Source organism: Pagrus pagrus (assembly GCF_965226575.1).
Source record: "Pagrus pagrus genome assembly, chromosome: 8".
In the NCBI taxonomy this organism is placed as follows: Eukaryota; Metazoa; Chordata; class Actinopteri; order Spariformes; family Sparidae; genus Pagrus; species Pagrus pagrus.
Window position 1 is genome coordinate 32379822 of NC_140192.1, and position 14499 is coordinate 32394320.

The 14499-nt window shown below is 38.2% G+C and overlaps 1 long non-coding RNA gene across 1 annotated transcript; it reads left to right on the forward strand.

Annotated features, from left to right (window-relative positions):
- The first annotated feature begins 1024 nt into the window (after positions 1-1024).
- Positions 1025-11923, forward strand: LOC311261849. Its single transcript, XR_014623187.1, has 2 exons — positions 1025-1251; positions 10568-11923. It is a non-coding gene; the product is annotated as an uncharacterized lncRNA (long non-coding RNA).
- Positions 11924-14499: the final 2576 nt, after the last annotated feature.

Here is a 14499-nt window from a genome sequence, read left to right on the forward strand (position 1 = left end):
CCTAATGGCTGCTAAATAATATACACAAATAGAAGTATATGAAACCTTTTCCAGTGTTTCTCTCTTTTTCCTCATGTATTAATTGAACCGCAGCCATTAATGAAATTGTTAGTTTCATATGAGATTCATTTGCACTGTTTTATTCATTTTGTCTGATACACGCTGTATTGATAATGATGGACCTAATGATCAACTTTTCATAAATGTACTCATCTTGTTCATAGTTTTGAAAATATGAAACATAAAAGCAGCAATTCTGTTGTCAGAAAATACACAATATCATTGTTATTATTTCTGGTAGGCCTGCAATAAATTGTTTAAGGCATATAGGCCTAGAAAGAATTACTGCAATAAAACAATTATTCTTTCACTTTCACTGAGCAAAAATATTACAAACAAATTGTATTACACACTGTTAACCATTTAGAACAAATCTGATTAAGGCATAAAAACAGCTGTCAAAAGAGAATCCAAAAAAAAGAAACAGACTTTCTGTCTATGATTAATGCACTTACAGAGGTTAAAACTGTAGGCCTACAATTATAAAATTATCCAGGCCAAATAATTTGTCTCAGTCGCTTGGCGTTTTGGAAATTCGTTAGAAATAATTCAGTCAGACATGTTGACACTGATATCCCCTGCTGTGGAAGCTGTATAGGAATTATTTTATGACCTTTTATAGTTTTATTCATGGCGTTAATCCTGTCAAGTCCATTAGTTTGGCCTGTCTCGGGGAAAAATGAAGCGCTGGTTGATCCAAACTGCTTTGGTCAGTGCTCAGCTCCTTCCAACATGTGTGGTCCAGTAAGCTTCCCGGTTAACCCTCGCACGGCGGCGCTGACAAGGAGGTTCTTGTGTGCTTGTCACCAGTGGACATACATACATACACGGGTTAGAGAGCTCCTCCGAGGCGCGGAGTTTATTTAAAGCAATGACACGCAGCAGCATATTTAGAGCATTCGAAGTCGCTTCAGCCTATCACTCCGCCGGGAATATAGTCCCTCGGCGGTACACACAAAGGCCATTTTGGTATGTTGCTATGGTTACGAACTCTATACGTCAGTAATTGAGCTGGGCTGTGGGATACACGAGGTGGACAGATATGTTTCTGTAGTTAGGTCTCCACAGGTTAGTGATGCGTTCATGTAACACGAGACTAACCGCGGAGACGTTGAAATGAACACCTGCAACTATGAAGAGAGGGTGCGTTTTACCAACATGGGAGAAGTTTACTGTGACTTCAGTGAGCTGGTAAGTTGTTTTTTAATTATTATTATTATTATTGTTGTTGTTTTTTACCTTGTTAACATATCCAAATTGTGTGTTTTTAAATATAGCCTACAAGGAATATCATGAGCAAAATAATCCAGTTAACGCCATGGTTGATCGTTTCTACATCAGGACTGCAGTGTACCAAGGACGGTCTAAAAAAAAAAAAGAAGATTCAGACAGCCAGGGTTTCGTATGTCACAAACCTAAAGAACCAATCGTGTCAATTTGTGCGGTGGGGCATTCCATCTCATTAACATAACGTTGCTGGGAAACTAGCTGTGTTCAGAGGAAGCCAGGTGTGCACATGTGGCTAATCATCTGTATTTCGCAGTCTGAGTTTTCCTTTCAAAGAAATGCAGGTACGTTCCAGCTGCTGTAGAATGGGGGCGGGGCTAGAAGCTGAGTCAATTTACATATAAATAGAATCTAGCGTACGTAATGAGGCAAAGTTGTAAGGTAACAATTTTAAAGCCAAGTAGGGATTTTTTCATGGGGAAAAAAATCCAAATATGTAATTGTAAGGAACAGAGATGAGTTTTCAGGGCTTTAATTAAGGCAAGGAGAGGGACTTAAATGTAGATAAACTTAACAGCAATGATGATACTTTGAGGTTCTTGTACTTTACTTGAGTATTTCCATGTTCTGCTACTTTATACCTCTACTCCACTACATTTTTCAGGCAAATATTGTAGTTCTTACTCCACTACAGTTATGTGATAACTTAAGGCGCTATAGTTAATTTAGAGATTGCATCCTGAATTGGAGCCAAGGTAGTGCATTTTTAAATTGATTAATTTTTTCTCATTCTATATAAAAAACACTGATTCTGAATATTAGGAAACTGCTGAATGTTGATAATCAACCCATAGTATACAATGTAAACATACATGTAATCATAGGCTATATATAATTTACTATTACTTTTGACACGTAAGTAAATTTAATATCGGATACTTTAAGACTATTACTCACAATTTTAGCCAGTATCTTTACTTTTACTCAAGTACGACTCTTTACTTCTTACAACACTGCCTATCAGCGATAATAGCTTAGGACACATTTTAGCATTTTTAAAGCAACATAATTGAGCTGACATCACCTACAAAACAGAAAAGTATACTATAAAATTAACTGTTATTATATGCTAAACTGGCCTATTTTCCCAAGCCTATTATTCTCTACAAGTTTATATGTGTAAAAGTCGAAGAAAAAAAAAAACGCGTCTGTCCCCGGCAGCAAGGCCCAGGCGGCTCCCGCAGTTGACTGGCAGTGATTATGTGACACAATTTCGAGCGAAAAACTTAAACTCACCATGTCTTCATCGCCTTCCAATATTGTGTTATGGTCTGCTATTTACTGATGGCAATTATGTGATGTGATTTAGAGCAAAAATCTTCTCTTTGTCCCTTTCCAGGATGTATAGTGGGTCAGGATCTCAATTACAACACATTATAACAGCATCCATATGATTATAAACATGTTTAGATTTACAGGTGGGAACACGTTAAATAAAACCACACAGATCTCATGGTTATGATGTGTACCGTCACGCCTCCTTTAGTTCCGCAACACCAGCATGCTGTATGAAATGACACTAGAGCGGCTTGATGCCGGTACAGCTTGGTTCAGTGTGAACAAACAAAGGCGGCGTAAAGGCAAGCCTTCATTGTGGCGATATTTGCGGAATCTCTGTGTGAAAAGGCCTGTTGTCTCCAAAGGTAATGTCTCTTCCTATCTTTCCAATATCACTTGAACGCAGCACGGGCTCCAACATTCGGCCCCACCCTCTGGAATGCCGGAGAGCCAAGCCCTGCCCCTATGCAGTAATACCCAGCAATGTGCTGGAGAGCACACAGCCATGCAGGCGTGAAAAAACCTACATGGACTTTGACAGCATAAAGCCTCCAGCTCATCCAGTACAAAACATAAACATACATATCTGTTGTTTACATCTTATATGGCCCTGTCACAGGTTGAATATATTCTTTTACAGGCAGGTTTATTGGTAAATAGGTGATCAACAACCCAATAAAAAAATTAGATCTTTAAATAAATATATACCACTTAATAAATTAAGTTTTTTGTTTTTTGAACACAGAATGATATAATCAGATAACTTTTTTTATATGAGATTGCTCTCTTTTATTATTTATATAACTTACTGCTTCTTCCTGCCCATTTCCACTATAGTGATATGATAATCATCCAGGCAGATATTGGTTGACACATAGTGTAAAGTATATACATACATGTAAACATATGTATAATTATTACTTGTGCTTTTGATAAGTTAATGTATTGCCATAAAATTATTTTTGATACTTTAGGACAGTTTTATATTTATCTGTAAAACTCTTACTAAAGTACTATTCGTTTCTGTGACTTTCATTTCAAGTATATTTTAGCACAATATCCTTACTTTTACTTGCTTATGGATTTTGTTAAGTTTATACAACACTGGTAAATTTGTGTGACAATGTTTTTTCTTCTTTCCCCCATCAATCATCTCACAACCATGCTGTGTAATACTATAGCTATTTACACATTTATGCATCGGTATAAATCATTTAATTATGTTATAAACAGAAATATATAAATATATAATATAAATACAACGTTGTGCTTATGGCCTGGTTGGGTGTAGGCACAAAAAAACACTTGGTTAGGGTTAGGAAAACATCATGTTTTGGCTCAAAATACCTCCACAAACACAGCTGGAAATTCCACTGTGAAACCACTAGTGTGTGTGTAAAACTTTCACACTTGCAAATGCTGAAACGCAGACTCAAACTGTGGTCACTGGCTTGCCAGCCTTGTCGCCTGTTTGTTTTCTTTTTGATGGCTCTTCATAAACACCAGCAACTGGATGAAGTGTGCCATTTATGAAGAACATTAGTCAGAAAATTAAACAGAGCTGCACAATAATCCAGCTATTAGCATCTTGTGATCCTTGCTTCTCATTAGCAATCATCATCTGCTCAAGCTGGTTAAACCACTTAAATCGTTATAAACCATAGTGACCTACGCGGTTTCTATATCTAATTGATGAAATAGACTGTGAGTCAATGTATTCCAAAACACCCCATAAATATAACAAAATGATTCATAGTCATATTTTCGGCTCTGTCACCTCTTCAGGTTTTCTTATGATGGGAGGAAAACATACTTAAGAAAACATCAATGACATGGTTAAAAGAAACTAGGAGGTGACTACGAGGTTAACCTGGTTAAGAGGGACACTTCTTTGGCCCAAGAGGCTCCCAAAACTGTTTATTAATCACAAATTTAATTAGGTGTCAGGTACAATCCTCCTACCTCCATGTAAATAACCCCCTGTAGGGGTGGCGCCATGCTGCCCAGAGTAACTCGAGTTGTCAAACGCCCACTCTAGTAGCCATGCACCCACTCCCCCATCCTGACATCTGGCTTCTCTGAGACTGCTGACCCCCAGGGGTCACAGGTCAGATGGGTTGGGAGGGGAGGGGGAAGGTGATAGCTCGCAGTTTCCTTTTTAGTGCCCCACAGAGGTTCATTGAAAGGGGGGAAGACGTCTCGAAGAATGGGGAGAAGCCTATTCTTCATGTACAGGCTGATACATGGGTTAATATTCTTTGACGGAAGGTGATATTTCTATCAAAGTATTTCTTCCTCTAGCCAACCTGATAATTTATAATATTATCAGGGTTTATATTCAGCATTTGTGACATTATCGTTATCATGGTTGACATGATATGACATGGTGTGTCTGATTGTGGATAAATTAAATTAATGATTTCTACTGCATTTGCTACCGTTACTACTCATACTTTCAGTAGAAGCCTAGACTACTTTTTTTTTTTTTTTACAACATGCTAATATAATATAATATCATTAATGGCAATGTGGACCCTGACACATTAACACAAACAATTAACTAAATATACCAACGGGTCATTCCATACCAACTAACCCAGAATTCACAAACTTTGCCCAGTTCATGTCATGCATTTTCTCAGAAAAATAAATAAAAATGTTGTGTATGTGTAGAATGTTGAACTTCTACTAAAGTCATGTGAAAATGGTTGTTTGGCCCTTCAAAGCTCAATTTCATCATTGCTGTGATTGGGACAAACCAAATCCAGTGAAAAATAAGTTTCCAGTGAAATTACTTATTTTTCACTGGATTGGGTTTGTCCTGAACATCCAAGAAACCCTAAGCATATGATGAGTGAGATGAGATGAGTGCCACAGATCTAGCTGCAGAGGTGAAAGTCGCTTTCTAACATATTTTGACTGCATATTTTGCGCAGAAGGTTAATTTTTAATTTCCATGAAACTTTTTATATAAAGTGTTTATATTATGATATGAAAGAAAATAATTATAACATAATATATATGAGTAATTCAAAGATTTTCCAGCATTTAATAGTTTTTTTAAATAGCTATTTCTCCAACTTTTTACTGGCTGTAATAGTACATTAAGTGGTTTTATTTGTGTGTATAAGTGTTTATTTTGTGTGTTACTTGTTCAGCCTGTTTTTTACTGGGCTCAGGAAATTTGCAAGTTATACCTTGGCTTGATTTGTTGCATACTACAGTAAATGAGGTTGTCTTGGCATTTTTTTCAGAATATCCATGACATGAACTGGGAGGGCTTCCGTGAGTTGGTATGGAATGACCCTATGACCCTAATAAAGTAATTATAGCAGTATCAAAGGGTAATGGACACCATAATTAGGGTAAAATTATGCAAACTTGACTTCAAAAGGTTATACATCTTGTAAATTACATTAACTAAATGCAAAATGTAAATTACATTAACTAAATGCATTCATTACTCACCACTTCGATACTACAAGTTAAGTTAGTTATAATAACAAGTTTTGGAAATAAGACAGAGTTATTATTCTGGAGGATGTCCTGGGACCGACCGTTCCAGGACCTGCCTCTAATGTGTCTAACACTAGAAGCTAACTCTAACTATTTCCCACCACAGTAGGAAAGTGTTCCCAGGTAAAAACAATAACAACAACAGAAAAGTATACTTAATGGTTTTAGAAATATAATTTAAATATACAAATGTTATTACAAGTATACTTAAATGTGTTGTGCTTGATTTAAAATATATTTGAAATTTACTTAAAAGTATATTTCAGTGTAGATGCAATTAAGTTCAACTTTAATGTACTGAAAATGAATATATTTATTCTACAATACGTTAAGAAGTGTACTTTTTTGTAAGTAGTATATTGTAACTGGGACACAAATATACTTATAAGAATATACTAAATTGCAAATACTAATGTAGCGTGCTTTCTTAAAGTGTACTTTAATTTCACTTCATCATAAATGTGTTTAAGTATACTTAAAAACAGTGTAATTTGATGTTCATTCATTTTAAGTACTTACTTTCATGTCCTCTGTAATAAATATTTAGTATGAAAAAGCAGTGCACTTCAGTGTTTGATTATTTTAAACTTCAGCATACTTTTAAAAAGCATAATTATTTTCATGTCTTTTGCAGTACATTATTAGCATGCTTACAAACAGTGCACTTTAAAGATACCTCATATGAGAGTGTTCAATTTAGGAGCAAAAAGTTCCCTTAATAAATGTTGGAGATGATATGCAAACAAAACCTGCAGCACTTACAACTGTGTTCCCAGTTGGTTGTAGTAGGATTTTATTAGATTATTATATTATATTATACTTTCATTTGCCATTTTTATATCACATTTTTTAAATTGCTGGTGTTCAAAGACTTAAATGTATTTAAATAATTATACATTTAAAATATGTCATAAAAATAACAAGTGGTGGTACTGCTCTTTAATATAAAATGTATAAAAATCTACACGCACAAACACATACAACCACAGGACATGAATTTCGGCTAACAGCAGTAAAGGATGGGCTTGTTTTGAGTGATGGGTCAGTCTGAATTCAAAAGTCATAACAGCTGCAGCTGATTGGGTGTGGAGTGGAGGAGGAGGACAGGGAACAATGGTGGATAAGGCGGCTCTGACTGAGAAGGACCATGGTCATGTATGTCCGAATGTAATGAGGAGAAACAGGACGGAGACACAGGCTCACGTTGAACTGGGTAGGTATTCAGTTATTATTATTTATTTAGAAATACTATAGAAACACATATTTAACTGAAGTTTAGTGTAGTTGATCACTTGCAAGGTCAGCTGAAGAAGGTAGGTTTCCACCAGTAGCCAATGCAAGTGCTAAGAATAGCTTGTTAGAGGTTGATGAAGGTTCTCAGTCATCCGGGTAATGGTAATTCTAAGTGCTATTTTGTAGGCAAGTGGACTTGTTTCAGTTTCTAATATCCCTTTTCCACTGGTCAAAAATCCCACTTAAACCTGCTAAGATCAATGGGAATGTGTAAACTCTGCATTTACACCCACGTCAATTGACTCTGCAGTAGACCCGGGTTTTTATCACCCCAGCTCGGCTTTGATCCAAAGGTAGCGTGAAGTGATGACGCTTTATCAACATCCAGTGGTGGTGCGTAAATAAGATAGGAATTTGGGACGCAGTCTATTAAGGACATTTTATTACTGGACACAGTGGATGCGGAGCCCTGTTCATTCTAATGAAAGCTGCTCAGTGGTGTTTTGAAGCCAAAAAAGCTTGTCGTCCCAGCTGTGAAAATACCTGTGAAAGACAGAGCAGGCTAACTTCTGGTTTAGTGCCCGGCTAACTTGAAGGGGGATAAAATCATTTAATCATGCGGCTCTTCTAGACTGTCCAAATGGCTCAAACTGTGATAGTGAAACGGTGGTTGTGACACTCAAAATAATGTGTCCACTGTTTTACAGACACTTCTATCACAATGGGTCTATTGTTGTTTTCTCTTCTGTTACAACTGCTTCCGGCGCATTTGTGAAATGAAACATGACATCAGTGACGTACAATGTAACGCTTCAGATAAAAAGGCGGGCTGCCTTGCCTGCGGGACGTGAGAATGAGGTTAATAGGTGATTTTTAGCGGGTTAACCCACGCTTAAAAAACCTGCATAGTCCCGCTAATTTGGGTGAAAAAGCAGCATAATTGAAAGGGAGTTGCAGGCTTTTAACCCTGTGTGGCTGTGTCCTTACAGAGTTGCTAAGGTCACGTATGAACAGAGTCATTTCAGAGTCATAAGGGCCACTTGTGAGTCATTTACTGGACTTCACGTTGGATGTTAGTGCTAGGTGAGCCCAGGTGTGAACGGATGTTAAGCTGTCTGGGGAGAGAACTCAGTACTGCAATGTAGGTGGGTGATAAGTAATGTCTTAGGCCACCTCCTCTGTTCAAAGACAGTCATTCCAGTTTGACATAGATGGATTCTTTTACTCCTCTTTCAAACCATGTCTTCTCTGGCCAAGATGTTTACATTGTTGTCCTCAAAGGAATGATTTGTCTCCTTCAGATGTAAGTGGACAGCATAGTCTTGACCTGAGGAGTTGGCCCTCCTGTGTTGTGCCATTCATTTATGGAAAGATTGTTTTAGCTCCCCAATGTACAAATCTGTGCATTCCTGGCTGCATTGAACAGCATAAACTACATTATTCTGTTTATTCCTGGGTGTTTAGTCCTTAGGACGGACAAGTTTCTGCCTCAGCTTGTTGGTAGGTTTGAAGTGAACCAGGATATGATGTTTATTAAAGATCCTCCTGAGTTTCTCAGAAGTTTCCGCAACATAAGGAATGATGAAGTTGTTTCGTTTTCTCGTCTCCTCCTCTCTGTCTGCTCTGGGTTTTTTAGAGGTTTTGACAAAGGCCGAGTTAGGGTAGCCACAGGTTTTATGATGTGCTTCTGTTCCTTCTCCTTCCCCTCTGTCTTAGTGGGCATGGTCTCAGCCCGATGGTTTAGGGTTCTGATGACCCCCAGCATGTGTTCCAGTGGGTGATGAGAGTCAAACAGCAAGTACTGATCTGTGTGTAGGTTTTCTGTACACCTCAGTGTTGAGGCTTCTGTCTTCTTCAATGTGAACTGCACAGTCCAAGAAGGTCAGACTGTCTCCTCTGACAGCTTCCCGTGTGAACGTGATGTTATTGTCCACAGCATTTATATGTTCTGTGAAGGCTTCCACTTCCATTGCTCTGATTTTGACCTAAGTGCCGTCCATATATCTGAACCAGTGGTTAGGAGCAGGTCCCGTGAAGGTGATCAAGGCTCTGCTCTCAATCTGCTCTTCAGTTAGATGTTGCATGTTTAAGTTCTGATGCGCAGTGGGGTGGATCATTGTCACAAGGGTTGTGTTGAATTTGTATGAATTAGTTCAGTGTAATGGGTAGATCAGTATGTGGATAAGGAACAAAGTACTAGATTAGTAGTAGTAGATTTGTGTTTTTCCCAGGGTGGGAAGCTGTTGCTGTTGTGAAATATGTTATCTTCTGGGCCTATGTTTTAAGGGTTAAATGATCGTGACAGTCACCACTTTTTTATTGTGTTAGAGTTAATACTTTTTGCTGTCAAAATATTAGTTATTTAACCTTTGAAAACAATTTCTCGTTTTACCAGAAAAACATGACAACTTTGATGTGCACAGAGATTTGTCTGCACTGCCTCTATAACAAAAGATAAGTTTATTGTTTTTTACATTATTGACATTTTACTTACTGTTAGGCCAGCAGTTATGTTTGTAATGCGCAGCCAGTAAGTTAAAGGGTGGGGCACCGTTAGTGTGGTCCTTATCTATAGGGTTGGTTCAAAGTCTTGAGAGTTCAAAACAAAACTGGTTAGTTTAGGTACCTTGTAAGTGCTTGAAAGAAGTTGAATTTTACTCTGCGGTACGAACCTGGAAAAACATGGGAAACCCACTGAAAACAAGCGATTGACTCTTTTCACATTGCCAAGAGAGGAGTTTGTCTCTTTATTTTTCTTGAGTAGGTAGAGAGCAGCAGATCATATACCTCATCAGACTCCACCCAGAAGATGTTAAAACTTATTTTAAAAGGCCTTCATCAATAATATTCATATTCTGAAATTAAACACATCGTTTTTTCTGGAGCTGCTAAGTTGCTAAGGAGTGAGACATCTTGCTTATTTTTTCATTTCTGCTGCACATGCTAAGTATTGATCAGGAAGCTGACTTGGCTCACACATTTCTTTACAGCTCTAGCTTCCTCAGGAGGCTCTCAAGTTTTAATTTGTTTCATTTTGGAAGGTGGGGTTTTCCAGAAAATGTGTAACCTACCTGGGAAAGCAGCATATTTGAATTGACCTCTATTAACTGCCTCCAGCTTCATGCTGCACTTTATCTTTTAAAACTTGTTCAGTATTCTATGCTCATGGGCCCTGTTTTATTTTACTCAACAGAACACAGACAGCAGTGGAGCAGTGTGTGATGTGGTGTATGTCCTGAAGAGGGATTGTGGAGAGCCCGAGCCTGACCCAGAGGACGCCTGTGTCCTTACTGGAAGAAGTGGAGGTCTTCAGTGGAATAGGGGGCATTGCTTTATTTTGACTCTTGATTTGTTTGGACTGATGCCCATCAGAGCTGAAATAAACATATGAGGGCCTGAAGACAATTTTCCTCAAAAGATCCAAAACCTAGATTGTCATGTATACCACTTAAATGAATAATGGAGATGAAAAGGGGAAATGCATTTTATGACTTTGATTGTTTCTGTCACTTGCAAAAGTAGAATCGAAAGGTATGCCTTAGTTACAGTTTGTGTTTAGTGCTTACAATATTTGATTTTATTTTGTAACAAATACACTCAAACCATAGCCCTTTTCACACAGAGACTCTGCCTTTGTTTGTTCACACTGAACCAAGCAGTTTTTTTCCAACATGTTTCCCCGGTGTCCACCTTTTAATCTGAACATGTATCCACCGACTGTTTGTAATCATATGGATGCAGTTATAAGTGTTGTGATCGAGATTCTGACCCACCAAACATCCTGGAAAGTGACAATGTTATGCTTTTTGCTCTAAATTGCATAATAACATAATCACCATCAGTAAACAGTGACCCTGTTGGGCTCTCACTCGTGGGGAGGGAGGCTGTTTTCTGGGGGAAAGTTCACTGTAGTCTCAGTCGGGAAGGCTGAGAGTCACGGTGATTTTTTTCAATACAAGTTTCCAGAGACAGTAACTACAACAACATGATAGTGGAAGAAATGTGAGTTAAAGCTTTTTACTCTAAATCACGTCACGCGATCACCGTGATTCAACTGCGGGACAGACAGACAGGATGACACTTTTCCGGGCATAACTCATATAAGTCAAAGACAACTTGTTACCAAGTTACTGTTGTTTGGTCCTGTAACGTTGCTTTGTGGGCCATTTCTCTTTTATTTGATGAGTGAAGGATCTGTTTAGTTGTCAGACTGTGAACACCATCAGACCGACACACCCCTGATCCGTGCCTCTGGCTTTTGCATTCACACAGACGCCTGGATCGCCTCTGCTGCGGCTCTGATACTACCTCCAGAGGCGGATCAGAGCCGCAGTAAAACTGTCCCCCCTCTCCGCATCTGAAACTTTCACACCGATGGCGCCGGGAGAATTGGTGCATGATTCCCGTATTGAAAGGGCAGTGTGAATGGGGCTCATGTACAGTTTTTAAAGAGTTCTGTCTCTTTATTAGTGAAGTAGATGTTTCTGTAACTGGCTTTTGTAGAGTATTGAGTGTACTGGTAATAAATGACCAATGAACTGATATCCTACTGAAAGTGTCCAGGGAACAATTTTATATGAAATTTAAGATATATTTAGAGAATACTTGCGACAGGGAAGGGCTATATAAATGTAACTTAAGGTAATGCATTGCAATTTGAATTATGCTAAATTAATAAAATAACACATTTAATATGCACGTAGTATAGCACAATTAAAATATAATAAATACATTGTACACCTATACAATTAAAGTATATTTCTTTTTCATCTGGATTGTCACAGTGTAGCAGATAATTTACTGGGAAAAGTGCATGATTTAGTTTTTTGTACTGTAGTCACTGTTAGTAAGGAGATTTCAGATAAATGTCAGAAGGTACTAGACATTACAGTAACTAAGATTCTTCTGACACAGTGTCAGATCTACAGTACCATCACTCAACAAACTTCCAACACAAGCAAGCAAACTGATGAATGAAACAGTTGGAGATTAACAGAGCTGAATTTAGGCATTGTGAAAAGATGATTCCTTCATCCTTCATTTAGATACAATATGATGCAATATTAGAGATTATATAAATCCAGGGAAAGTATACTTCAAAACACTACAAGGGGACATTCTTCATAGTACAAGTACTTCAAGTACTTCTACTTTTGATACCTAAAGTCACTTGTTAAGGACACTTAACAGCATGAATGGGAAACAGCAACAACAGGCTCACGGAAACTCAGCAAATGACTCGACAGTGACTGAACAAAAGACTGGACTTAAATACAAACTAAGTTAACGAGGGGATGAGGCACAGGTGGAGGGAGAAGGAGAAACACAGGTGAGGGTAATGATTGTAAGAAAAACTACAAACAGGGAAGGGGCTGATAGGCTGGAAAAACACTGAAGAGAGAAGGGCTTTTGAAAGAGATGCAGTGTAGGTGTGGAGGCAAAGCAGACTGGGGAGGAACACAGGTGACAGGGCTGAGCTAATTAAACAGATACAAGACAGGTGTGGAGAGAAATCACACAGAACACATAAAGTGACACTGAAACTGCATGACCATGGCACTGCCTCCATCAGTCTCATTACAGTTTGGTGACCTCGGCTAATTCTGTGCAAAATTCTGTGCAAAATTCCTCCAAACTTTAAACTGAGCAGAGGTCTAATTAGATGGACTCAATGTTAGAATGCCTGTATGGCTGTGCCTCTAAAACCAAAACTGTACAGGAAAAATAACACGTATTCAGTTTCTGTTCTTTCTTGTGAGGGTGGAAAAACACTGAAACTGATTTGGAACATCATGGAAGTCTGATACTTAATTCGCACCCCACTTGAAATCGTGTCAGTATATGATGATATATACAGTATTATGCATGCAAATAAAAGCCATGTTGTAAATTAGCTTGAAAAGCTTTCACTCTCCCAGATTTAGACATTTTTTCTCATTTTCTTTGTTGGGCTTTGGTGGAGGCGTGCGCTCCATTTAGTACCATTCCCATTGATTAAATGACCCAACAGTGCATGATTTTACCTGGTTAAAATGAGCTACATCTCAAACAATAAATATTACTTATACATTACATGAGAAATACGTACTTTAACTAGAAATAGTATTCTAAAGTAGCAGTAAATTGTATTGTCTATTAACCTGTCCTCTCCTGGAAGACAAACTCTTAAAGTTAGTGTCTTGCTCAAAGACCCCTCAGCACCAAGGGGATATTGTGTGGTTGGTCGAGGCCACTCTGTCACACCCAGTGTCAGATACCATGCCTATTGTGACAGACTAAAACTAATTATAGCTTTTTAATCTGAATTAATGAGCGCCTTCTGGTTGTCCTGCAGCTGATCTTCACTTCACATGTTTACAGAACACAGCCTTTTTCCATGTTAAGATTGTTTAATAGAACCTCCAGTTGCAGCAGGCCCACTTTTCCAGTTGATTAAAGAATACATGGCCTTGGTTGTTCACCTGTGAGAGCCAGAAGTGTGTCCTGCGACTGACTGTTCACGCCAGGGGCCAGGGCATGGACTTACAGGACTGTTTGTCTGACTTATTTTAACTGTGATTGGCTCAGAGCCACTATGTGACACATAGGTGCCTGTCAGTCAAGGTTTTTAAGTTTTCCTTTTCTTCCTCTGAGGCTACCAACACTCAGTATGCTCAGCAGAACGGTATACTCTGAATGGAGGGGTAACAGCCAAGTACATTAAAGCTACACAGACTCAATTCTGAGAAGAACCGTTTTTTGAAATTTTGACACATATTTTCCTCATACAGCTTTGAACATCTGGGGAAATAACAGAGCAATGATGGAACTATTGGAAAATACACAACTCTCTCTGCTGATACCTTATCAGTTTCAAATAGATATTAGAGAGTGTACATAGTGGGTTAGGTGACCACCTTATTCAAGACCACTTTAACTGTACAATATGTATTTTGGCTAAGCTGAAATCATGGCTGATTGAGCGACACCTTCAAACATAAAACTTTTGAAACAGGAAAAATGTAATGATTACAAGAATCTTTTATCAGGAAAATTTGATGATGAATATCAGAAAAACAAACAGACTTATTTCCAATATGTTTCACAGCATATACTGTTGATCCAATTTTTTGTAAGATTACCATG